Below are 24380 nucleotides of genomic sequence, written 5' to 3'. Positions count from 1 at the left end.
AAGAAACCCCCCACCCCACTCCCCCACCCCTCGTGAATATCACCAAGAGAAATGTGCATTAGCGCAAGATACTAAGATATATATTGCAAAAATAAGGGAAGGAAATAAATAGATAATTAGAAAACAAGAAAAAAGGAACAAAGTATAGAGACGCCGCTAACAAACACCTCGCAACGGCAGTAAAGTTAAGGTAACCTTTCTTACAATTAACTTCTAATACTAGTATTGTACTTATTTGATAACCCTGCACCTATAAGGTGTTAAAGAACTAAACAGAACCATCTTTTAAAGGCTCAACATTCCACTCTACTTAACATTCTATAGGATGGCATATTGTGTGGAAGATGTCAAAGCTCGTCCTATTTGCGTTTCAGCAGATAACTAAGAAATACACTTTGGATGTTGGAGTCTTTAAAGTAGCTCCGCCAGTAGCAAAATTTGAGTCGTCAAGGTAACTGAATACATAGTTAACCGACGTGGGTGTCGTAATAGTTATCTTTCAGTCAGTAGCATTTCTACCATATTACAAAGCGGCGAGCCATTAACAGCCAGTAATTTATAGCCTCTATAGGCTAGTACTTATCCCTTGGCGACTCCGGCGATGCTCTGGGCAAACAGTAATGCTTCGTTCGGGTCAGTGAAGAGGGATTCAGCACCGTCATGTGTGACACAGAGTTTGGCCGGGTATAATAATCCAAATCGAACTCCTGGTATGTCCCTCAGTATTCCTCTTGTCTTGGAAAAGAGTACTCTTTGTTTAACGACTTCAGGGGGATAGTCCCTGAAGATCCTTATCCGTTGACCTTGATATGATGTTCCTATCCTTGGCCACTTTACGAAGTATTTCCTCCAGGACATGACAGTAATGCACCGGCAGGATCAGGTGTCGCGGTGGCACATTGTCATCCGGCCAGGTTCTCAGAGTTCTGTGTGCTCAGTCGAGCACGGGCTTCTCATCTAAAGTGAGTGTGTCTTTAAGTAGTTGTGCTGTAAAGTCATGGCCATTTTGACCGTATTCTTTACCTTCTTTCACTCCGACTATTCTCAAGTTTTGACGCTTGGAATGCCCCTCCAAATCTAGGCATTTTTCTGATAGTTTTGATACCAATCCGGAAATGCGCTCCACTGCAACTTTCAACTCGTCCGTAGCATCAGAGCTAGCTGTAGCCGTTATTTCCAGCGCAAGGATAGTCTTACTGTGGGCGAGTAAAGTAGCCTGAGTAGTATCCAGCTTACGGTTGATGTTGGTTTCTTTACATAAAATTTCCCCTCTCAGGTTCACGATTACCTCTTCAATGCGAGAGTCTATTTTGGCACATATTTCTTGCTTCACTGCAGAGAGTTCTTGGCGAAGGATTTCAATGGCTTGTAAGACCGGTGTTTGGCTTGTTGTCTCTTCACAGGACTGTTTCTCAGGCGAGCTCGGGGCTTCTGCATGGCCTTCCTCTCCGTCTTTTTTCAGCCTTTGTTTGGGTGGCATTGTGGTCTGTTTACCGCTCCTCTTTGTAAAATTGCGTATCAGTAATGAGCTGTTTAACCAGTGGATACGTTCAAAATGAACTGTTTTGTTCTTTTATTCTTTTGTTGACGTGATTTGTTCGGCAAGGTGCAGAGCTACTTAGACGTATGTCCTATCTCCATAACGCCACCGGAAGTCCTGGATGAGCGTAACTTTACATGGAGTGGTGTTGGGAAGTAAAACTTAATTGAATCAAGATGCATAGAAGTAAGAAAGGGATGAATGAGGATGTTGGCAAGATAGACACAAAATGCTGGAGTAACTCAGAGGGACAGGCAGCATCTCTGGAGAGAAGGAATGGGTGACGTTCCGGGTTGAGACCCTTCTTCTGGCTGAAACCAGCATCTGCAGTTCTTTCCTACACACTGAGGATTTTAGCAATAACTGGGCTCAACTGGAGACAAAGAAGGGCGCTATGGGGAAAGAGTTTCTAATGATTGACAGTGTGGAAGGCTTGAAACTAAATTCAACGTTTAATGGTACTGAAAGTGTGCACTTCTAGTTTGAGCTTGACTAACAGTTGAGTAGGTTGGAATTAAAGTCTCTGATGTGGCGTTTCTTGTGACGGCTGTGCAGGATAGTCTTTGATCTTGCTTATGTTTACCAGTAGAGCATTTTGGTTCATCTGGTATTTGATGTTGGGCAAGTGCAGGGACAGTTGTAATGTCAATGATAAGCAACTGAATAGCATTGGCATAAATATATTCACATAAAAAAGTCTCAGCAGGGGCAGCATATGGATGAGAATGAGGAAGGAAGAAGGATGGAACCTTACTGCATATCAGAGAACACCCTACCATAAAAATTGACCTGTTAAATCGAGACAGTGGAAGAAGGCAAAGCATTAAATTAGGTAGATATATCAGTCCCCAGATGAAAAAGGGCAATGCAGAATATCAATAGTAGTAAAGGTGGAAAATTACTGGAAATAACAGATCAATCTGCGTCTATGCAGTGGGAAATAATGCCAAATAATATCATCTGTCTCAGAGCTGGAAAAGTAAATGTTGATTTTGACCCTTGAGTGCTTAACAGTAATGAACTAGAAGTACGGCAATGACCAGTTAATGACCATCAGCTTCAATCTGATGTTTACAGACAAATAGAGAACCTAGGCATCGTTTACTTCCTGTGGGGCTGGATGAATTTGTGAATGGTGTCAATGCTTGAAACATTCTGATGAAGGGTCAGGGACTTGTAATGGAGACACCAGAGCCTGCAGATGCTGGAAACTGAGGAAGGATCTTGACCCAAAACATCACCTGTCCATTCCCTCCACAGATGCAGCCTGACCCGCTGAATTCCTTCCACAGTTAGTTTTTTGCTCAGGGACTTGAAATGTTGCCTAATTGTATGTCCAGTGATGCAGTGAGGCATGGAAAATATTTTTAGCATTTCCCATTTCTCTTTTCAAATCTGCAACATTTGGAGTATTTTTCAGAGGACTGATGTTGTGTCTGTCATTAAATATCCCTTTGTTTTGAAAGAGTAACAAACATTTTAAATGGGTACCTATTGTCTTGAAGAATACCTCACCCTTTCTTTATACTGCATACTTGTACGTCCTAATGTAACAGGAAATTGTTCGCAAATATGGACAAAAGTGATTTCCTCCTGACGACTAGTGACCCCAGCTGGCAGAAACTGGATTTGCTTTATCAATTGTGTTTAAAGTGTAGAAACAAATAAATGCAGATGCTGGTTTATGCCAAAGATAGACACAAAGTGCTGGAGTAACTCAACGGATCAAGCAGCATCTCTAGAGATAAAGGATGGGTGACGTTTCGGGTCGGGGCCCTTCTTCGGACGTCTCGGTAGTCAGGTCCTGCCCTGAAACGGCACCTATCCTTTTTCTCCAGGATGACCTGCAGGTTCATTTGTAATTTCAGGGTACTGTACTTGACACAAAAATAATGCTGGAATGTGAATTATTAATTAAATAGTCTAATAGTTGATAAATGCACATGACATTTCTTTGTCTACTGTTAGTGTAAATGACTTAGGATGATTTATGCAGTGGCATTGCTATTTTGTCTACGCACTTGGTTTGAAAATGAAAAGAGAGGACATCAGCTATGATCACGATGACTGGCGGTGCTGGCTCGAAGGGCTGAATGGCCGCCTCTTGCACCTATTTTCTATGTTTCTATCAGAGAATACAACAGCAGAGGGAAATTTTCAATGTTCACTTTCCGAGAGAAATTTCAATTTGGTATTATTAATATTTTCCTAGAATCTTACATCTGTACCATGTGTTGCAAACAGTGGAATTGTCCTTAATGGAGAATGACTAATATACTGTTAAAGGATGGGGTGGTCTCAATAGGAACATGAGAAGCAGGATAAGAAATGGTGCATTTAGGCCCATGTGCCTGGTCCATAAGGTCCAGCTGATCTTTTACCTGAGTGCCACTTTCCTGTACTGACGTCATATCATTTGATTGCCTTATCTCTGTCACCTACTGAACCCTCATAGCCATCTTCACGAGGGCATCCCAAAGACTCACCCCTGTCCCTCTCTTCCCCTCCCCCTTCCCAGTTCTCCCACTGTCTCTGCCTATATCCTTTCTTTGTCCCGCCCCCCTGACATCAGTCTGAAGAAGGGTCTCGACCTGAAATGTCACCCATTCCCTCTCTTCTAGATGCTACCTGACCTGCTGAGTTACTCCAGCATTTTGTGATACCAAAGACTCACCAGCTCTGCAAGAAGAAATGTCTTCTCATTTCCACCGTGAGGGGCCATCCCCGCCCCTCTTTTTTGAGTGTGACTTCAACCAGTTCAGTTCAGTTTAGTTTATTGTCACGTGTATTGAGGTACAGTAAAAAGCTTTTGTTGCATGCTATTCCAGTCAGCGGAAAGACTCCTCATGATTGCAATCGAGCCATTCACGGTGTAAAAATACTTGATAAGGGAATAACGTTTAGTGCAAGATAAAGCCAGTAAAGTCCGATCAAAGATAGTCTGAGGGTCACCAATGAGGTAGATAGTAACATCTGTAGCTGTAATATTGTTATGCATTTCATTGAGGCCAGGCCTGTTCTTATCACCAGTAATGTTATTGGGAAGGTTTGGATGAGACACCTAGATATTAGGGATGAATCTAAATTGGAATAGTGCAGGAAAATGGTGCTGAGTTAAAAGATCTACCATGGCAAATAATGTACATTCAAATTACCTATCCCTGCTTTTATTTCTTACTAGACCGTGGACCCTTTGGGCCCATTCCTCGTAGAGGGGGAACAGGGAAAGGGAGAGGGTGTCACTGAATGAACCCTGGACCCAAAGCCTCTCCTGTATTGGTGTAGCACCCTCAACCCCCCCACTCAATCCCCCTTATCCCCCCCTCCCCTCACTGCCCCACTCCATCCCCCCTACCCAGCCCCCACTTGTCCCTCAGCTGCCCCCACCCCCACTCCCCCCAGCCCTGCCTCCACCCCCATTCCCGCCTCCCCACCCCTATTCCCCCCTGCGAAAGGCTGCGAAAGGCACTTACCAGAACCCATGCATTCAACGCTGACTGCCGATGTGTGAGTCTCCGCCGGGGCCGAGGCCGGGCGAGAGGGGAGGTGGGAGAGGGGATGACTGAGGCCGGGCAGGCGGCGGCGCTGCCGGCAGCCATCTTGTTTTGGCGAGTAAGGAGCAAATGAAGTTGAACGTAGCCCATTGTAACGTCATACGCTGAGGACTTTCAGGAAATGGGTTAGAAAGTGAATTTTTAAACTTTAAAATGTCTGTAGCTTTAAAAATGGAGCTTCAATTTAAATGAGAGTTGTTAGACATTATACCCAGGATAATACTCAGTCTGAAGAAGGGTCTCGACCCGAAACGTCACCCATTCCTTCTCTCCCGAGATGCTGCCTGACCTGCTGAGTTACTCCAGCATTTTGTGAACAAATACCTTCGATTTGTACCAGCATCTGCAGTTATCTTCTTATACCCAGGATAATGGTGAGTAACGTGGTGCACAAATTGTGGCGCTATAGTGTACCGTTTTAGCCGTGTGAAGCATCAAAGTTATGGTGCACACAAACACACATACACACGGACAGAGAGTTTTAGTAATATATAGATATTCCTGTAACAGAATTGGCATGGGAAAGATGATTTTTTAAATGTACTTATTATTTGCAGATCTTTTGAATTTCAGTTATGTTAATCCACATTTGACAGAAGAACTCTAAGAGGATCAGGATCACACTTAGAAATAGGGCACTGACTGCAACTTCACTAAAGCAGATCATATGTAAGGTTTTCTCAGATGGTGATAAAATGAAGTATCCCGACCTGACACGTCACCTACCCATATTCCCCAGGGATGCTGCCTGACCCGCTGAGTTATTCCAGCATTTTGCATCCTTTTTTATAAACCAACATTTGTAGTTCCTTCTTTCTGCTCTATAAAATGGCGTTCCTTTTCACTGGAAACTGTCGTGTTAATATGTTACTGCTTTATGCGTGACATGAAGTGTCTCTAAGAAGGAGCTACAATGAAAAGCCATTTTCTTCAACTGAGGATTTGAAATCATAGCTTTCTGGATGAGCTGAAAGTTGTTACATAATGAGTTCGAACTAACATTCCTCCTATCTTTACCCCACCATTTGTAAATCTTTAGTTCCGTTTTAGCTCACAACATCTGTAGTTGCCAGGTTAACACCTAAGTGGAAACAATTCAGCTGAATATAATGTCATCATTGGGATCAGCCCAGTTAGATCTTCTTGGAGCAGAGCAGGCAGGTATAGGAGAAATAGTAAGATTTTTTTCCCATTGCAGATATACTTACACCGGAGGCCTTGGGTTTAAGGTGTAGTCAACAGAGCTTTATTTGTCATTCGGTACCAAGGTACCAACCGAAACTACATAGCAGTCACACAAAAAAGAAAAAGAACACAAGACACATGACCCCAACACAAACATCCATCACAGTGACTCCAAACACCCCCTCACTGTGATGGAGGCAACAAAACTTCCACTCTCTTCCCCACGCCCACGGACAGACAGCTCGTCCCCGACCGACCCGCACAGTCCCCGCAAGGGGATGGCCCGCGGCCGAGCCGCACCGGGCGCTGAAACGTCTCGCGGCCGAGCCGGGCGATGGAAGGCCCCGCGGCCGAGCCGCAGCGGGCGATGTTAAGTGATGAAAAGTCCCGCGGCCGAGCTGCGCCGGGCGATGTTAGGTTCCGCGGCCGAGCCGCACCGGGCACTGTTAAGTCCAGCGGCCGAGCCGCACCGGGCGATGTTAGGCCCCGCGGCCGAGCCGCACCGGGCGATGTTAGGTCCCGCGGCCGAGCCGCACCGGGCGATGTTAGGTCCCGCGCCGAGCCACACCGGGCGATGGAAGGCCCCGCGGCCAAGCCGCACCGGGCACTGTTAAGTCCAACGGCCGAGCCGCACCGGGCGATGTTAGATCCTGCGGCCGAGCCGCGCCGGGCGATGGAAGGCCCCGCGGCCGAGCCGCACCCCGCGCCGTGAGGAAGAGACCTAAAAGAGAAAGGTTTCCCCCATCCCCCCACCCACACCACCTCCCCACCCACACCACCACCCCCCACACATACACAACCAAAAAAACCCAAAAACCATCCCAACACTGACACACAACAAAAAAAAAGAAAAGGAAAAAAGACGAACAGACTGCTAGCGAGCCGCAGCCGTTAGGCGCCGCCACCACTACTCGTGTAGAGTAACCCAATGATTTTTTTCCTCTGAGAGTGGATGCAATCTGGAACGCACTGTCTGGGAAAGCAGTAGGGGAGGGTGAGCTAACAACATATAGGAGGCATCTTGATGAGCATTTGATTCATCAAGGCACAGTAGGCAACAAACCAGCCACTGGCAATGGGATTAGTGCAGAAAGGTATTTGATGGTGGGCCTGGTGGCCTGAAGATACGGTCTCTGTGTGTTTATGAAGCAAGGGGTTTGCAAGAGGAGGAGAGAGTTCAGATAGATAACTGATAGATACTTTAATGTAGAAATGTGTATAGTATTTTGTAGGGAAAACAAACAATAGGAATATAAATTTTATCGAAACAAACAATGATATGGAATAGAATAGGAACAGGTATAAGTATAATTGCAAAAATCCTTTAAAGTAGAGGTAATTGTAAAAGAGTGCAAAATTATTCTGTTGCTGAAAAACAGAGGGACAAGGAACAATGACAAACGTACAATGGTACACTGTACAGGGCAATGACTAAGGAATAATTAAAGTATTGTCGGCATTTGTAGACACACCATTGCAGAAGGGTCTTTCAAGCTCTTGTGTACAGCATAAATTAGCCAGGTTAATACTAGGTTATACTGGAGATATGAAGAAGAAAATTCAAATGAGTGAAGTCAAAGTCAAGAGTGTTTCATTGCAATATGCTCCAGCAATGGAACAATTGATTTTTAACTTGCTACAGCATAACAGGCCCATTAATGCAATGTCACACAAATAAATATGCAATAATCGATAATACAATAAATCAATGATCAGTAATACGAGGTAACCAGACAATAGTAGTGCCATAAAAACAAAATCCATAGTAGACCATCATTGCTGAGGTAGTGGTTAGTGTTCAAGAGCCAAAAGCTGTTCTTGAATGGTTTTTAGTCTCATGTATTTTCTTCCCAATGGTAGCAGTGAGATGAGAGTGTGGCCAGAGTGGTGCAAGTTTTAAATGATATTAGCTGCAGTTTTGAGGCAGTTCCTCATGTAAATCTCTTTGTTAGTGGGGAGATCAGTACCCATGATGGTCTTAGGTCCCATGGGGACCTAACTCAAAGTCTACCACACTCTGCCGCCTACTTCATTAAATACTGACTAGATTTCCAGAAAGCTGAAAAAGGCTCAGAGGAATCTAAAGAGCTTCAAAGTGAACAGTTTGTATAGGGTGAGAGAGATCAGACCATTTCCTCTTTTAGAAAGTCAGTGAAGAAGTGTCATCAATTTCAAATTGTTGCTGTAAGCATGAGAGAGATAAATCAGGAGAAATTTAAGAGTATGTAATATTGTACAATAAAAGCGAAACTAGATGAATATATGAAGTGGAGAAAAATACTGATTTATGCAGAAAGGGGGAACTGACATTTGATTTTTCCTGATCCAGCAAAAATCAAGTGGGTCTGTGGAGTGTACGTCCATTCTCTGATGGTACTAATCTGACATAATAAGAGGATAGAAAAGGAACACTTTAAATATTAATAGGCCATAGAACACACAAGGATGAAGGAGTTTTGGAACTGAACAGAATAGGTCTCCAGGCAGCTTGCAAAAGGTGATCATGTTTCACTGGAATAAATGCCAGGCACAAAGGTTAAGAGTTTTAGAAGATTTAATGCCTGAAAAATGTACTAAAAATGTTTTAGTGCTGCACAACTTTCAGCAAAATATCATGTAACAGAACATTTGTGAGAGTGGAAACTCAATTAATTTACACAATATTATTTTTAAAGAAGTGGAACTTGAATAAAAGCAACAGGACTCAAAAGTAAAGGTGTGTGAATGTCACTAAAATGTCAGCATTGTAATATGTAACATGGATTCATGAGGAGTAATTATTTCATCAGATTAATTCTCGCATCACAATACTAAATGGCAACAGGGCATCCTTTGCTCGCATTTTTCATCTCTGTTCTCACTTAAAATTATATTTGTTTGGCTGTCAAGCACACCTTTGTTATAATTATGACAAATGCATATTTTCCAGTTATGCAGACATTACATAGATACAACAAATTGCCACGTAGTGACTGATAAACTAATTAACTTGCGTATGCAGGAGCCTTCGCTAAACTAAAACCAGCTGGGTTAAATAATGAGACACTGTTGTTTGCTGTTCCTGTCCTTTGCTGGTGTTGACTCAATGACGTTCAGCTGACAGAAAATTTGCCAATGACATCAGTCTTCAGAGAATTATCAACATTCTGAGAACAAAGTATAAAAAGTGACATTTGTGATAAAATGGTTTCACAAGGCAGACAACGAATGGGATCTGGAATTGGAAATGATTAAAATACATTATTTATGCCTTGTTTTTGATCAGTAAAACAAAGTTTATCATTAATCATATTTTCTATGTTTGGTAAAACAAAAGGTTTAACATTGGTTAGCTTGTAATACTGATTGACATTTTAGAACCCTTCTAAATATTACTGAATATGAAAAACTGATTCAAGGGTAGATGGTCAGATTAATATTTAACATGGAATGTTTTACCTACAGCTATAATTCCATTATTTTGGTGAAAAAAGCTCCAGTATGCAGTATAGTAATGGTCAAAAAAACCCTCAACAACCAAAAGGGTAATTTAAAGTGGCAGTGCATCTGTTTTATGCAATACCATACTGTGCTCGAGGACCAAAGCATTGTGTCCCACAGAACACTTCTTCGTGGGCAGCTCATTGAATGTCACTTGGATCCCAGTGGATGGTTGTTGGCCCAGCAGAGGATACTAACGTGAATTCACTTATCTTTCCAGTGAACGTGCACCATTTTTCAGGTACAACATCGGTGATATATACGGCGCTTGAAAATGTCTGTTGTAGGTAGTCAGCGCATTGTGAATCTGTGGAATTTTTCACCCAGACAGTTTTGAATCTGTGAAATTCTCTGCCACAGAAGGCAGTGGAGGCCAATTCACTGGATGTTTTCAAGAGAGAGTTAGATTTAGCTCTTAGGGCTAAGGGAAGCAAGGGATATGGGGGAAAAAGACAGAACAGGGTACTGATTTTGGATGATCAGCCATGATCATATTGAATGGCGGTGCTGACTCAAAGGGTCGACTGGCCAACTCCTGCACCTATTTCTATGTTTCCATGTCTATGTTTCTAAAGTTCATATAGACAACATCCACTGCCCTGCCCTCTAAATCCTTTTGGTGGCCTCTTCAAAAAATTCTTCTTTGGTCTGCAGCAGCCACCAAAAGGAGCGTTTAAACTCCTTGGCACATGAGACACATATGGACAGAGACCAAAACAGGCGGCAAGATACAAATACAAAACACTCAATTGTCGAATTGCTGTGTGGTTCATTCTTTAAATTGTATTTTAAAAATCCTAAAGATCTATAACAGATCACCCATTTATCATGCATACATGCAAAAATAGCACAGCAATAAAGCACAAAAAGGATGTGGTCAGCTGTTGCATATGGTCAATAGAATCACAACATTTACGCTAACCTTCTTCATGCGTGCAACAGCAGCCTGAAGGCCTGTTATCTGTTCAAAGTTGTTCCATTGCTAGTTGAACAAATCCACTTCAAAGGACTCTTGTGTTCTGACTCAAAACTTACTTTACCTTTCTGAACTGATGTGATTGACATTAGAGATAGCATGTGGATTTGGGGTGAGAATGGCAGAAGGTAAATGGAGCCCTTATGTTCTGTGCACGATTCAGTTCTAAATGTATTCAACAGCAACAACCCTTATTTATAGAATGTTTTAATGTAATAAAACCTGCCAAGGTACATAGCAGGAGCAATATCAAATGAGTTTGAAGCTGATCCATGTGAGAAGATATTAAAGCTTGATGAAAGCTTGGTCAAAGTGTATCTTACAGGACGAAACAAGAGTAGAGAGGGAGTGATACTTAGGAAGAGAATTCTGAAACTGAGAACTTTGGAAGCTGAAGTCATGGTCAGCAATGGTGGAGCTATTAAATGTGGGGATGATCTAGCGATTAGGGTTAGTGTTTGACATCAGAAAGGGATTTATACTTGGAGGAGATTATGGAGATGGTATGGAGCAAGACTATGGAAAGATTTGAAGATAAAAAAGAACATTTAAAAATCAAGAGTATTTATCTGGGACCAAGTAAAGGTCGGCAAATGCATAGATTACCGCTGCAATTAACTTGATACGTGTTTATACAAGGACAAAAGAGCTTTGAATTGATTTAAAATATCATAGTAAATTGAATAAATTCTCATCCTATCAGATTTTTAGGTGATGGAAACACAAATCTGAAAAGCATCATATTTTGCTTTAGTTTCTTTCAAAAGATAGAAAGTTTGTGAAGTTTTCCGCCAATTTTCTAATATTTGGACATGGATCTCTGTTGGAAAATGTATTTATATTAGCCAAAAGAAAAAATTCCTCCATTGAATATAAACCACACTTATCAAAATTAATTTGAATACTAACAATCTTTGCAAATAACACAGGTTTGAAAGCAATGACATTTCTTGTGCAGAACTGCATCTTTGAAATAGAGTACTATACTTGCTATACTTCATTTGTCTTTCCAGAAACGATCTCTCATTAACCAACCCCATTCCCTACTCTTTGGCACTCATTCCAACCAATTTCATAACTTCTCTCATATTACTTTTTCTCTAGTTGGTATTCTCATGAAATCTGATACAGTGAGAATTCAAGCTTTCAGTCCGAGGAAGGATCCCGTGCTGAAACGTCACCTGTCTTTTTTCTCCAGAAATGCTGCCTGACCTGTTGAGTTTCTCCAGCACTTTGTGCCTATCTTTGGTATACACCAGTATCTGCAGTTCCTTCCTACACAACTCTTTTATTTTCCTTTTGCGTTTGCCTTTCCCTCTCGGAAGTACAACCTGCCCAACAATTAGTTTTATTTGCCTATTTTAATGAGGATCCACTTTCAGGTTTCCTTCTCAGAAAAAATACCTGTGAAATTTACAAACCCACATCTAATCTCCCTTGTTGGCAAATGTGTTGGATATAACTGTCGATATTGTTGAGGAGTACTGAGATTTGCAAGAGGTGACTGACTGTATGCACCCTTGTGCTTATCCTCTATACCACAGGCTCATTTCACTTGAAGATGAGCCTGTGATTTTATGTCCCCAAGTAAATGGCTCTGTCAATAGCATATCCTTAAAAATAATGAGGAAAACCAGCATGTATTGATTGTGCTAGACAAGCAATATATGTATTAAAGGAGCAATTGTGCATTGAGCTAGACTACTGAAATTCAGTTCTGTCTCAGGTTCCCAATCTAAAACATTGTCTGTGCATTCTCCCACTACAGATGCTGCCTGACCAGTCGAGTTCCTCCAGCACTTTGTTTGTTACCCCATTTCCTGTCCTCCCGTGATTTCCCACAGTGCAATTTCTCTAAGTCGCTCTGTCAATTGAGAATTGCCCTATTAGTTTCTATCTATTCAATCTATTCTATGAGCAAGCACCTTAAGGTAGTTGTACAAAATTAGCCCTGTGGCATAAATTAGAAGAAATGGACATAAGAAAAGTGACAAGAAAATAAATCAAGGTTTCAAAGGATCTGAAAACCAGCAAACCCAACATTCGGGTAGATGTTCTCAGGCATGCTTCCCTGTGATTACAATTGCATCTTTCAATGCTTTGCTTACTTAAGTGTCTAACTGAATACTTCTTAAACATGATAATTCCATCTGTTTCCACCACCTCCCCTGGTAGCGTGTTCTATATATTAACCATTCTTTGTATAAATTTTTTTTTTCATACATGCCCTTTAAAAATCCTTCCTTTCACCTTAAACCTATACTTTCGTATTGATACCCTACCACAGTAAACAAAAAAAATGGACAATCTTGCCTCTACCTTATCTATGTCTCTCTTAATCTTATATACGTCTATCGGGTCACTCACCTCCCCCAGCTTTCTTTGCTCCACGGAAAACAAGCTGAGCCCATTCAGTGTCTTTCCACAAGTAAAGTCCTGCAATTCAGGTAACATCCTGGTCAATCTCCTTTGCACTTTCTCCAATGCAATCATATCCTTCCTGTTCTGTGGCAACCAGAACTGCACACAATACCTCAAGTGTGGCCAAACCAGTGCTTTATAAATTTGCAATATGACATCCCAACGCTTACAGACAATAGACAATAGGCATAGGAGTAGGCCATTCGGCCATTCGAGCCAGCACCGCCATTCAATGTGATCATGGCTGATCATCCACAATCAGTACCCCGTTCCGCTTTCTTTAAGAGCTCTATCTAACTCTCTCTTGAAAGCATCCAGAGAATTGGCCTCCACTGCCTTCTGAGGCAGAGAATTCCACAGATTTACAACTTTCTGACTGAAAAAGTTTTTCCTCATCTCCGTTCTAAATGGCCTACCCCTTATATCTAATTTATGAAGCCAGTCATTCCATATGCATTCATCAGCACCCTGTGTTGCTTCTTTGGGGAACTATTGACTTGGACCCAAAGGTCTTTCTGTTCATCGACGTTCCTAATGCCCTACCATTTGCTGTACATGTCCTACCCTTATTTGATTTCACAATCAGCTCACATCAGCTCACACTTGTCAATGTTAAATTCCAACTGACAATTCTCAGCCTAGATTTCCATTTGATCCGTATCCTGCTGCAGCTTTTCAGACATTATCCACCCCATCACCACCAATTTTCATGTCATCCACAGACTTACTAATTATACCTCCCACACTCACATCCAAAATCAACGGAATTAAATTTCAAAAGCAGGGAACAATATATGTGTTCCACTGTACTGCCCTTACAGCACATGAGACGAAAGATGAATTAATCTTCTCTTCAAACTAATTTACAGTTTTGTCTATTCTCTTGACATGGTCCAAATCTGTAATTTTCCATTTGGTTTGGCCTCAAATCTACAAGACAGTTTCAGACAGCGTGAATATTGAATTCTCTGAAGGTTGTTTATAGTCACAATGCAAACAGTGAATGTGCTGTTATATTCCAAAGTAGTTGCAGAGCAAAGAAACCACACAGCTAACAGGTGGCATAACTTTCCAATATGCTGTCAAACTCTCTTGTTTATGAAATAAATGTAGCATATCACAAATGATGAACTGCTTCAACATTTACATTGAGAATCTACACTGTAATTGTAAAAGTAAGTCATAAACATATCTATAATAATGAAGAAAAAAAAATTCCCCTTATTCAGATGAAAATAATGTCCTTCATCGATCATGTCAATGGTGCAGTGACTTTTCCTTTCTGACTTAAATAAGTGTAACATAACAGCATAAATATACTATTTGCACAGTGTTCCTGTGTACTCCTCATGTTGAGATCACTGGGTCGATTACATTGTCATAGAGTCATATAGCAATATAGTACAGAAACAAAATCTTCAGCCCATCTTGCCCATGCTAACCAAGTTGGCATTCAGGGCTAATCCCATCTGGCCTATATCTTTATATTCACTTTATATACATGTATCAGTCCAAATGTCTTTTAAAAGTCATATTTGTATCCACTTCTATAGCTTCCTATGGCAACTCACTCCTGATATGAAAAGTTTGTCTCTGAGGACTATGTTAAATCTCTCCCCTCACCCTAAGCCAATGCCCTTTAGTTTCAGTATCCCCTTTCTTGGGAAAAAAACTGTGAGCATTCACTTTATCCATCCCCTTGTGATTTTGTGTGCTTCAATAAAGTCACCCTGCAGCATCCTACCTTCCAAAGAAAAAAGTCTCAATCTATCCATCCTCCCTCTCTTTCAAACCAGCAAGTCCATGTAACATCATGGTGAATGTGTTTCATATCTTTCCCAACCTTACAGCATCCTTCCTGTAGCTGGGTGACCAGAACTCAACACAATACACCAACTGTGGTCTCACCAACAACTAGTACTATTATATTATGATGTCCCAACTTTTGTACTCAATAGCCTTTCCAATGAAGCACTCACTGTCCACTATACCACCACGTTTGGTGTAATCTGCAGATTTACAAACAATGTTAACTGCATTGTCTTCCAAACAACTGTGAACCCAGCACTGACTCCTGTGACACACCATTGGTCAAAGACTCCAATCAGAAAAAGCAACCCCCTACTAACACTCTTTGACTCCTTCCTCCCAGCCAATTTTGAAACCAATTGGCTAGTTCACATTGGATTACAAGTGATCTAACCTTCCAGATTAGTTTACCATGTGGTGGGTTATTTATTCGATAGGAGCCCTGTAACCAGTGGAGTGCAGCATGGGTCGGTGCTGAGTCCACTGTTGCCTGTTAATCTACATTAAAAGTTTGGAAGACAATGTCGTTAGCATTGTTAGTATATTTTCAGAACACTAAAGTTGGTGATGTATCTAACAGTGAGGAAGAATATCTAAGTTTACATATGTGGAATCTTGTCAAAGGCCATACCAAAGTATCGGAACCAAGGGATATGGAGAAAAAGCAGGAACGGGGTTCTGATTTTGGATGATCAGCCATGAACATATTGAATGGCGGTACTGGCTCAAAGGGCCGAATGGCCTACTCCTGCACCTATTTCTATGTTTCCATGTCTATGTTTCTAAAGTTCATATAGACAACATCCACTGCCCTGCCCTCTAAATCCTTTTAGTGGCCTCTTCAAAAAATTCTACCAAATTCATAAGACACGATTTCCCATGTACAAAGCCATGCTGACTATCTCTAATCGGTCCCTGCTTTGAAAAAAGCTGCTCGGTCCTCTCCAATCCCCTCTAATAGTCCCCCCTCCCCCCCCCCACTGACGTCAGGCTCACTGGCCTGTAGCTCTCTGGGTTGTCCTTGCTGCCCTTCTTAAATAACAATACATTAGCCACCCTCCAGTCTTCCGGAACTTCACCTGTATTAAAGATATACAAATATCTCTATTTGCAATTTCTTGCCTCGCTTCCGACAATGTTTGAAGATGCATTTGGTCAAGCCCTAGGGATTTATCCACCTCAAAGTGCTTTAAAGAGTCAAGAGTCAAGAGGGTTTTGAAGGAACATTGAAATTCTTACTTACTGCCACTTTGCAGGCACATTAATGTAACACAACAAATAAATACACAATAATCAATAAAACAATAAATTATCAATTACACTAGGTCACCAGCTCATTATAGTGCAAACCAAAGACCCATAGTGCACCCAAATGAAAGACTGTAGTAGATAGTTGCTGAGATAGGGTTGTGGTTAGGGTTGTGTTGTGTGGTTTAAGAGCTGTTCTTGAACCTCGAAGTCATGCTTCTCAGCTTCCTGAAAGCTATTGCCCAATGCTAGCAGTGAGTTGAGAGTATGGCCTTAACTTGTGGGCCAGTGCTATCCTTTGCCATAACTAGTTTAAAATTAACAGAATTATGGTCACTAAGTGCTCTCCCACTGATACTTCAGTAACTTGCTCTGCCCCATTCCTTGGAGGAGGTTCAATATTATGCCTTCTCTATGGGGCCCTGTATGTATTGATTAAGGAAACCTTTTTGGAAACAGTCAAAGGACTTGGACAGGATTACATTTATTAAATGTTTCCAAAAAGGTTTCCTTAATCAATACATACACGGCCCCACAAGAGAAGGCGAACAATGAATAAATTATTCTTAACTTTGAACTATTTGACGATTCAACTCAGGGAAGTTGAATTCTCTCACTAATACCATGTTATTATTATTACAACTACCTGCAGTCTCCCTACGCATCTGCTATTCTAATTCCCACTGACTCTTGGTTGGTCTATTACATAGCCCCATCAAAGTGAAATTTCTCTTCCTGTTTCTAGGTTTCGTTTAGTTTAGTTTAGAGATACAGCATGGAACCAGGCCCTTTGTACCACCGAGTCCATGCTGACCAGCGTTCCCCGCACACTAACACTATCCTATACACACTAGGGACATTTTTAACAATTTGACCAAGCCAATTAACTTTTAGACCTGTACGTCAAAACGAGTGTGGGAGGAAAGCGAAGCTCCCGGAGAAAACCCACACAGATAAAAAGGGAAGACATACAAACTCCGTACAGACAGCATCTGCAGTCAGTATCAAACCCGGAATTCTGGCGCTGTAAGGCAGCAACTCTATTGCAGCGCCACCGTGCCACCCCTTCTACCCAGGTTTTATCCAAAAATCCTCACTGAACGATCACCCAAGAATATCCTCTCTGTGCAATGTAGTTAGGTCCTCACCGATCAAAAAGGTAATCCTCCCCTACCCCTCCTTTCTTACCTGAATCTCTTCTGTGTCTGTAACATCTATATCCTGGAACATTCAGCTACCAGACCTCCTTTTCTTGGCCATATCTCTATGGCTGTAATATCCCAGTTCCCTGAGACAACCAACACCCTGAGATTATCTGCCTTACCTGTTAAGCCTCTTGCAAATAAATAAATGCAATTGAAACCATCACATTTTTCTCTCTGCCACGCCCCAGCATTTCATGTCTGTTAATCTTGCTCTCTTTGACTTCGCCATCATTGGTGACTTTGACCATTAACGTGTCCTCATTTAACTACTGATGCAGTTCCACCTGGTTGTGAGAGATTTGCAACTCCAGGCATGGTCACTGACATTGATTACAAGATAAATACATTTTATGGAACAATTTTGCATGAAGACATTGTCCTTTTGGGGCCCAGTAAAAATGTTATATTGTTCTTACAGCCACCAGATAAATGTGCTTATTTCTTTGAAGACACAGAAAAGTGTGGCTAATAGATTCTAAAAGCACAGGATAGGAAATGTCACTCTCTGTACAATCATTCAAGCATGCATTTGATGCTTCGGACTCCTAGCTACCAAAGACTTGGTTACCATGACAAATAATAATGATGAGTGGAACAACCTTGTCTGGTATCTTGGATAAAGATTGAAGCGGAGGCACTTAATGTCAGGAATGAAGTGATGACCCTTGGGAAAAGCACCAAATGTCAGTCCATGTAATTGAGTGTTTCTGTTAAGGGTCTCCCATTGAAATCTGTCAAATATCCTTCCACTGTTCAGAACATATATTGCTATTGGAGTTGTTTTTATTATCCAAGTTGATTCAAGCTGATTTTTAAAGCTATGTTTCATAACTAGGTTTGCCTTATGTCATTGTATTTATTAATTTTTCCTTGTCGTTGGCAGTCTATCCATAACTAAAGTGGCCAAAAGCACAGCTACACTTTACTCCTTTCATAAGCTAGGGTACTGGCCAAGTCACGTCTACCCCATTGTACACATTGGACTTTGTCTATGGAATTGATGTGCTACAATGCTGAGAATTATATTCTGCACTCTCAAGAGAGAGTTAGATTTAGCTCTTAGGGCTAGGGGAATCAAGGGATATGGGGAAAAAGCCGGAATGGGGTACTGATTTTGGATAATCAGCCATGATCATATTGAATGGCGGTGCTGGCTCGAAGGGCCGAATGGCACCTATTTTCTATGTTTCCCCTTTGCTTTATCTATTGTATTTGATCTTGACAATTGTATTTATGCATCGTATATCCAATTTGTTTGGATGGCATGCAAAACAAAGCTTTTCACTGTACCTCGATAAAAGTGACCTGAAAATCCCATTTGTTTACCAGTTCCTTCAAAGCATCCATCATCGTTCCTGTTCCAAAGAAACCAGTAACCTCCTGTTTAAATGACTACTGTCCTGTCACACTGACATCAGTCATCATGAAGTGCTTCGAGCGACTAGTCAAAACTCACATCTGCTCCTCTCTCCCTGACACCTTGGACCCTCTTCAGTTTGCATATAGACCAAACAGGGCCACGGACGATGCCATCGCCATGGCAATACATACTACGCTCACCCACCTGGACAAAGGAAATACATATGTGAGAATGCTCTTTATTGACTACAGCTCGGCATTCAACACTATTATTCCCACAAAACTCGTCCCCAAGCTCCTTGATCTTGGACTGGAGACCTCCATCTGCGGATGGATATTCGATTTCCTGACGGGCAGGCCCCAGGTGGTGAGAATTGGCAGCCACACCACTTCCTCACTGATCCTCAACACAGGCACACCACAGGGCTGTGTGCTCAGTCCTCTCCTGTACTCCCTGTTCACGCACGACTGTACTGCTGAGCACAGCTCAAACATCGTCCTAAGGTTTGCTGACGACACGACCATCTTGGGCCTCATTACAGACAACAATGAGACGGTCTACAGAGAGGAGGTAAAGGCACTAAACAGCTGGTGCCAGGAAAATAACCTCTCTCTCAATGTCAGCAAAACTAAAGAGATGATCGTGAACAACAGCAGACAGCGGGGGAGTGGACACCTCCCCATTCACATCGGTGATGCTGAGGTTGAAAGGGTCAGCAGCTTTAAGTTCCTCGGTGTGCAAATCACTGAGGACCTTCCCTGGACACTGCACAGGGACACAATAACAAAGAAGGCCCACCAGCGGCTCTTTTTCCTGAGAAGACTGAGGAAGTTTGGCATGAATGCCAGCATCCTCACAAACTTCTACAGATGCACCATGGAGAGCCTGCTGACGGGCTGCATGGAGAGCCTGCTGACGGGCTGCACAGTCTGGTACGGGAACAGTTCTGCCCACAGCCACAAATCACTACAGAGAGTGGTGAAGACGGCACTGCACATCACTGACAACTGTCTCCTGGCCATTCAGGACATTTTCTACCGGCGGAGCCTGCGGAAGGCACGCAGGATCATCAAGGACCACAGCCACCCAGCACGCAGGCTGTTCCTGTTACCGTCAGGCAGACGATACAGGAGTATGGCTGCGCGTACCACTAGACTTAAGAACAGTTTCTACCATCAGGTCATCAGGCTTCTGAACTCATAAACACATTTCACATCATATATGTTGATTATTTTAATATTGTCTTTTTATCTTACTAATGTCTTTTTTATCTTATTTATCCTTGGAATATTACTGCTGAGATGACCCGTTGTCTTGTCAAATACATTTCATTGTACTGTTGACCCTGTGCCAACCTACATATGACAAATAAAATTAAAATTAAATTAAATTAAATTAAAAAAATTAAATTAAATTAAATTAAATAGTTTACAAAGGTCAGTGGTTTACATTCTGCTATTGGCCTCCTCTCAGGTAGTGCTGAAGATCTGAAAACCATGTGGGTAGGTAGGGACACTGATTTTAGCTGTGATCTCTCATCTTACTGCAGGCAAGAAAGATCAAAATTAGTTGGTTGTGATGTACCTCTGCAACATTCAAAAATTTGGTCCACTCCTTCACTGAGCTCAACCTAAAAGTAATGATGATCTTGAAATACTTAGAACTTTCCCATTAGCTTGGGGTAAAAATACCACCAGTTATCATAAAAGTATTTCAAACTTTCAGGTGGAGGATGAGTCATAATATGAAATATAGACGGTAGAAATTAATAATTGAAATCATATATTTTGCTTCTGAGAGAGCAATATATGTCAAACAGCCTAATGCCAAGTACAGTGAAGCAAGAAATGCAAATTATACAACCAGCCTGTGGATGAATTAATGCCATTTATCAGGATTTCACTAAAGCCTGACTGAAATAAATGTTGATGGGCTGATAGAACAAAGCCACAAATCATAATTTTTCTCTGGATTTTCTTTCTCAAACAATAGGATTATATTTTGAAGTCTCTAATATTTCATAAAGCGAAGGTGTTTCTGGCCACAAAATACGGGGAGGCAATTCAAAACATTTCTGCTGCTGGAGTGGATCTTCAAACAATGGTTTTAATGAGATCTACAGTATAATTGAAAGTGAATTTTGTTTTCCTAATCAATGTTGGGGGAGGGGGGGGTGGGGGGGGGGGAGAGAGAGAGGGAGAGAGGGGGGGAGAGAGGGGGGGAGGGAGAGGGGGAGGGAGAGAGAGGGAGAGAGGGAGAGAGGGGGAGAGGGGGAGAGAGGGAGAGAGGGGGAGAGGGAGAGATGGAGAGAGGGAGAAAGGGAGAGAGGGAGAGAGGGAGAGACAACAACATCCACTGACTCTCCTTTGTCTGTCCTGCTATTTACTTCTTCAAAGAATTCCAGCAGATTCGTCAGGTAAGATCTTCGTAGTTAGTGAGGTGAATGAGTGAATGAATGAATGATACTTTATTATCACTGGTAGCTAGGGTATCTAGGTAGTGAAATGCTTTGTTTAGCATATAACCTACGCAGTACACAAGTGTCACCACGTGTTGGCACCGACAAAGTTGCAAAAGTGCCGAATAGTCCTATCTACTGCCTGCCGCCGCAAGTGGCAGCATCCCCCCCCCTCCCCCCCCCTCCCACCCCCCTCACCACCCCCCCCCCCCCCCCACCCCCACCCTCCATCAGTTCCCTGGTGTGCTCCTACTTTTAATCAGGGTGTTGGTATGCTCATGATGCATGGACTTGAGATTCTCAAATGATAACCTTTAGGTTCCTTCCCCGCTTTAATCAGGCATGTGGCAGAGATTTCCAAGAATCTGCAGCGAGATGTGTTTTTTCCAAAGAAGCTTGGAGCAGATCTTTGCATCTTTTCCTCTGTCCACTTGTTAATCTAATTCTGTGATAGAGCTTGGAATAGAACGCCCATTTCGGGAATCAGGCATCAGGCACGCAAATAACGTGGCCTGCCTAATGGAGGTAAATCAATACAAACTGGGCTGCGATCCTAGAATGTTGGTGTGGGAGAGGACAGTGATATTGGTTTGCTTATCCTGCCAATGAATTTGAATGATTTATTTGGAGACAGAGTTGGTGTTATTTTTTTGGTGCCTTGAAATGCCTACTGTAGGTAGCAGAGGTCTCAGAAACGTACAAAAGAGCAGGGATCAGTGCTGTTCAGTAGACTGTGAATTCTGTTTTTGTACTCAAACAGTTGATATTCTTTCACTGCCAGAACATGCCATCTGTCGACAAGCCAGCCAAAATGCTTTTTTGTATGATATTTTCTCCGTCCAACTTGAATTTCTAAAGTCCAAAATAATTGTTTTTAAAAAGGCAATATTCAAAAAAATACATATTTCACTTGATAGAAATTAAACATTACTGTTGTCTTATTCAATCACATAACATCCTAAGGGGGATTGACAGATGTTTATATCAATCAGTGTAGATGTTGAGGGTACAAAAGATTGGAGATTCCAGAAACTTCTGCAAAAAAGAAGAGCAGATGGAGTCAGAGAGCATCTGCGGAAGGAAATGGACAATCAATGTTTTGGGCCGAGACTCTTCATCTGGACTTAACCCACAGCTTCAACTATCCATTTAAGATCAAAAGACCAGAAGACATTGGAGCAGAATTAGGCCATTTGGCCATTTTCCGTGCTGGAGGAAATGGGGAAGTTGGCTTGCTGAGAAGATATTGATTATATGGCCTGGATTAAACTGTACTTTGGTCACAACAAATACATTCTGGGAAGTTCTTTATGTGATACAAGCAACTGTATTTTCGCAACAACTGAGAGATTTTAAAAAGGAAAAAAAAGATAAATATTTTTTAAAATCTAAATTCATAGGTTCACACATCATAGGAGCAGAATTAGGCCATTTGGCCCATCAATCTATTCCACAATTCCATCATGGCTGATCTATCTTTCCGTCTCCTGCCTCCGCTGATCTATCTTCCCCCCCCCCCCCCCCCCCCCATTCTCCTGCCTTTTCCGCGTAACTTTGGTTGACACTCTTACTGATCAAGAAGCCATCAATCTCGACTTTAAAAATCCCCAAAGATTTGGCCTTCAGAGCTCTCTGTGGCAACGAATTCCACAGTTTCACCACCCACTGGCTGAATTCCTACTCATCTTCATTCCATAGGTACGCCCTTTTATTCAGAGGCTGTACCCTCTGGTCCTAGACTTTTCCACTAATGGAAACAAACTCTCCATGTCCAATCTATTTCATTTCACAGATGCTGCCTGACCCACTGAGTCTAGATGAATAGTCTTGACCTGGCTAAAGGTAGACGTTGAAATGTATTTATGAGTGTGAGAGAAACACAGGGGTATAGCTGCAAAATAAGGGCTAGCTCTCTCTTGAATGCATCTAGAGAATTGGCCTCCACTGTCTTCTGCGGCAGAGAATTCCACAGATTTACAACTATCTGACTGAAAAAGTTTTTCCTCATCTCCGTTTTAAATGGCCTACCCCTTATTCTTAAACTGTGGCCCCTGGTTCTGGACTCCCCCAACATTGGGAACATGTTTCCTGCCTCTAAAGTGTCCAACCCCTTAATAATCTTATATGTTTCGATAAGATCCCCTCTCATCCGTCTAAATTCCAGTATATACAAGCCTAGTCGCTCCAGTCTTTCAACATATGACGGTCCCGTCATTACGGGAATTAACCTAGTAATTCTGCACGCCCTCAATAGCCCTCAATAGCAAGAATATCCTTCCTCAAATTTGGAGACCAAAACTGCACACAGTACTCCAGGTGCTGTCTCACTTGGGCCCTGTAAAACTGCAGAAGGACCTCTTTGCTCCTATACTCAACTCCTCTTGTTATGAAGGCCAACATTCCATTGGCTTTCTTCACTGCCTGCTGTACCTGCATGCTTCCTTTCAGTGACTGATGCACTAGGACACCCAGATCTCATTGTACGTCCCCTTTTCCTAACCTGACACCATTCAGGTAATAATCTGCCTTTCTATTCTTACCACCAAAGTGGATCACCTCACACCACATTAAACTGCATCTGCCATGCATCCGCCCACTCACACAACCTGTCCAAGTCACCCTGCAACCTCATAGCATCTTCCTCACAGTTCACACTGCCACCCAGCTTTGTATCATCTGCAAATTTGCTAATGGTTCTTTTAATCCCTTCATCCAAGTCATTAATGTATATTGTAAATAGCTGCGATCCCAGCACTGAGCCTTGCAGTACTCCACTAGTCACTGCCTGCCATTCTGAAAGGGACCCATTTATCCCCCACTCTTTGCTTTCTGTTTGCCAACCAATTTTCTATCCATGTCAGTACCCTACCCCCATGTGTTCTAATTTTTCCCACTAATCTCCTATGTGGGACCTTGTCGAAGACTTTCTGAAAGTCGAGGTACACCACATCTATCGGCTCTCCCCTGTCAATTTTCCTAGTTACATCCTCAAAAATTCCGGAAGATTAGTCAAGCATGATTTCTCCTTCGTAAATCCATGCTGACTCGGAACGATCCTGTTACTGCTATCCAAATGCTCCGCAATTTTGTCTTTTATAATTGACTCCAGCATCTTCCCCACCACTGATGTCAGACTAACTGGTC

At 42.2% G+C, this 24380-nt stretch overlaps 1 protein-coding gene and 1 long non-coding RNA gene across 2 annotated transcripts in view; one reads left to right on the top strand and one right to left on the bottom strand.

Annotated features, from left to right (window-relative positions):
- Positions 1 to 857: 857 nt before the first annotated feature.
- syk (spleen tyrosine kinase) overlaps positions 858 to 24380 on the top strand; it is a 131611-nt gene continuing 108088 nt past the window's right edge. The window contains exon 1 of the mRNA XM_078396102.1: positions 858 to 962. The gene's annotated coding sequence lies outside the window, so the exon portion shown is untranslated. The remainder of the gene's footprint in view (positions 963 to 24380) is intronic.
- Positions 8816 to 24380, bottom strand: part of LOC144591989 (uncharacterized) — a 19256-nt gene continuing 3691 nt past the window's right edge. The window contains exon 2 of the long non-coding RNA XR_013547053.1: positions 8816 to 9425. This is a non-coding gene — a long non-coding RNA (uncharacterized LOC144591989). The remainder of the gene's footprint in view (positions 9426 to 24380) is intronic.

This window comes from Rhinoraja longicauda, chromosome 3, assembly GCF_053455715.1.
Source record: "Rhinoraja longicauda isolate Sanriku21f chromosome 3, sRhiLon1.1, whole genome shotgun sequence".
Taxonomy (NCBI): domain Eukaryota; kingdom Metazoa; phylum Chordata; class Chondrichthyes; order Rajiformes; family Arhynchobatidae; genus Rhinoraja; species Rhinoraja longicauda.
The sequence above is the reverse complement of the archived record's forward strand: the minus strand, read 5'-3'. Positions and strand labels throughout refer to the sequence as shown.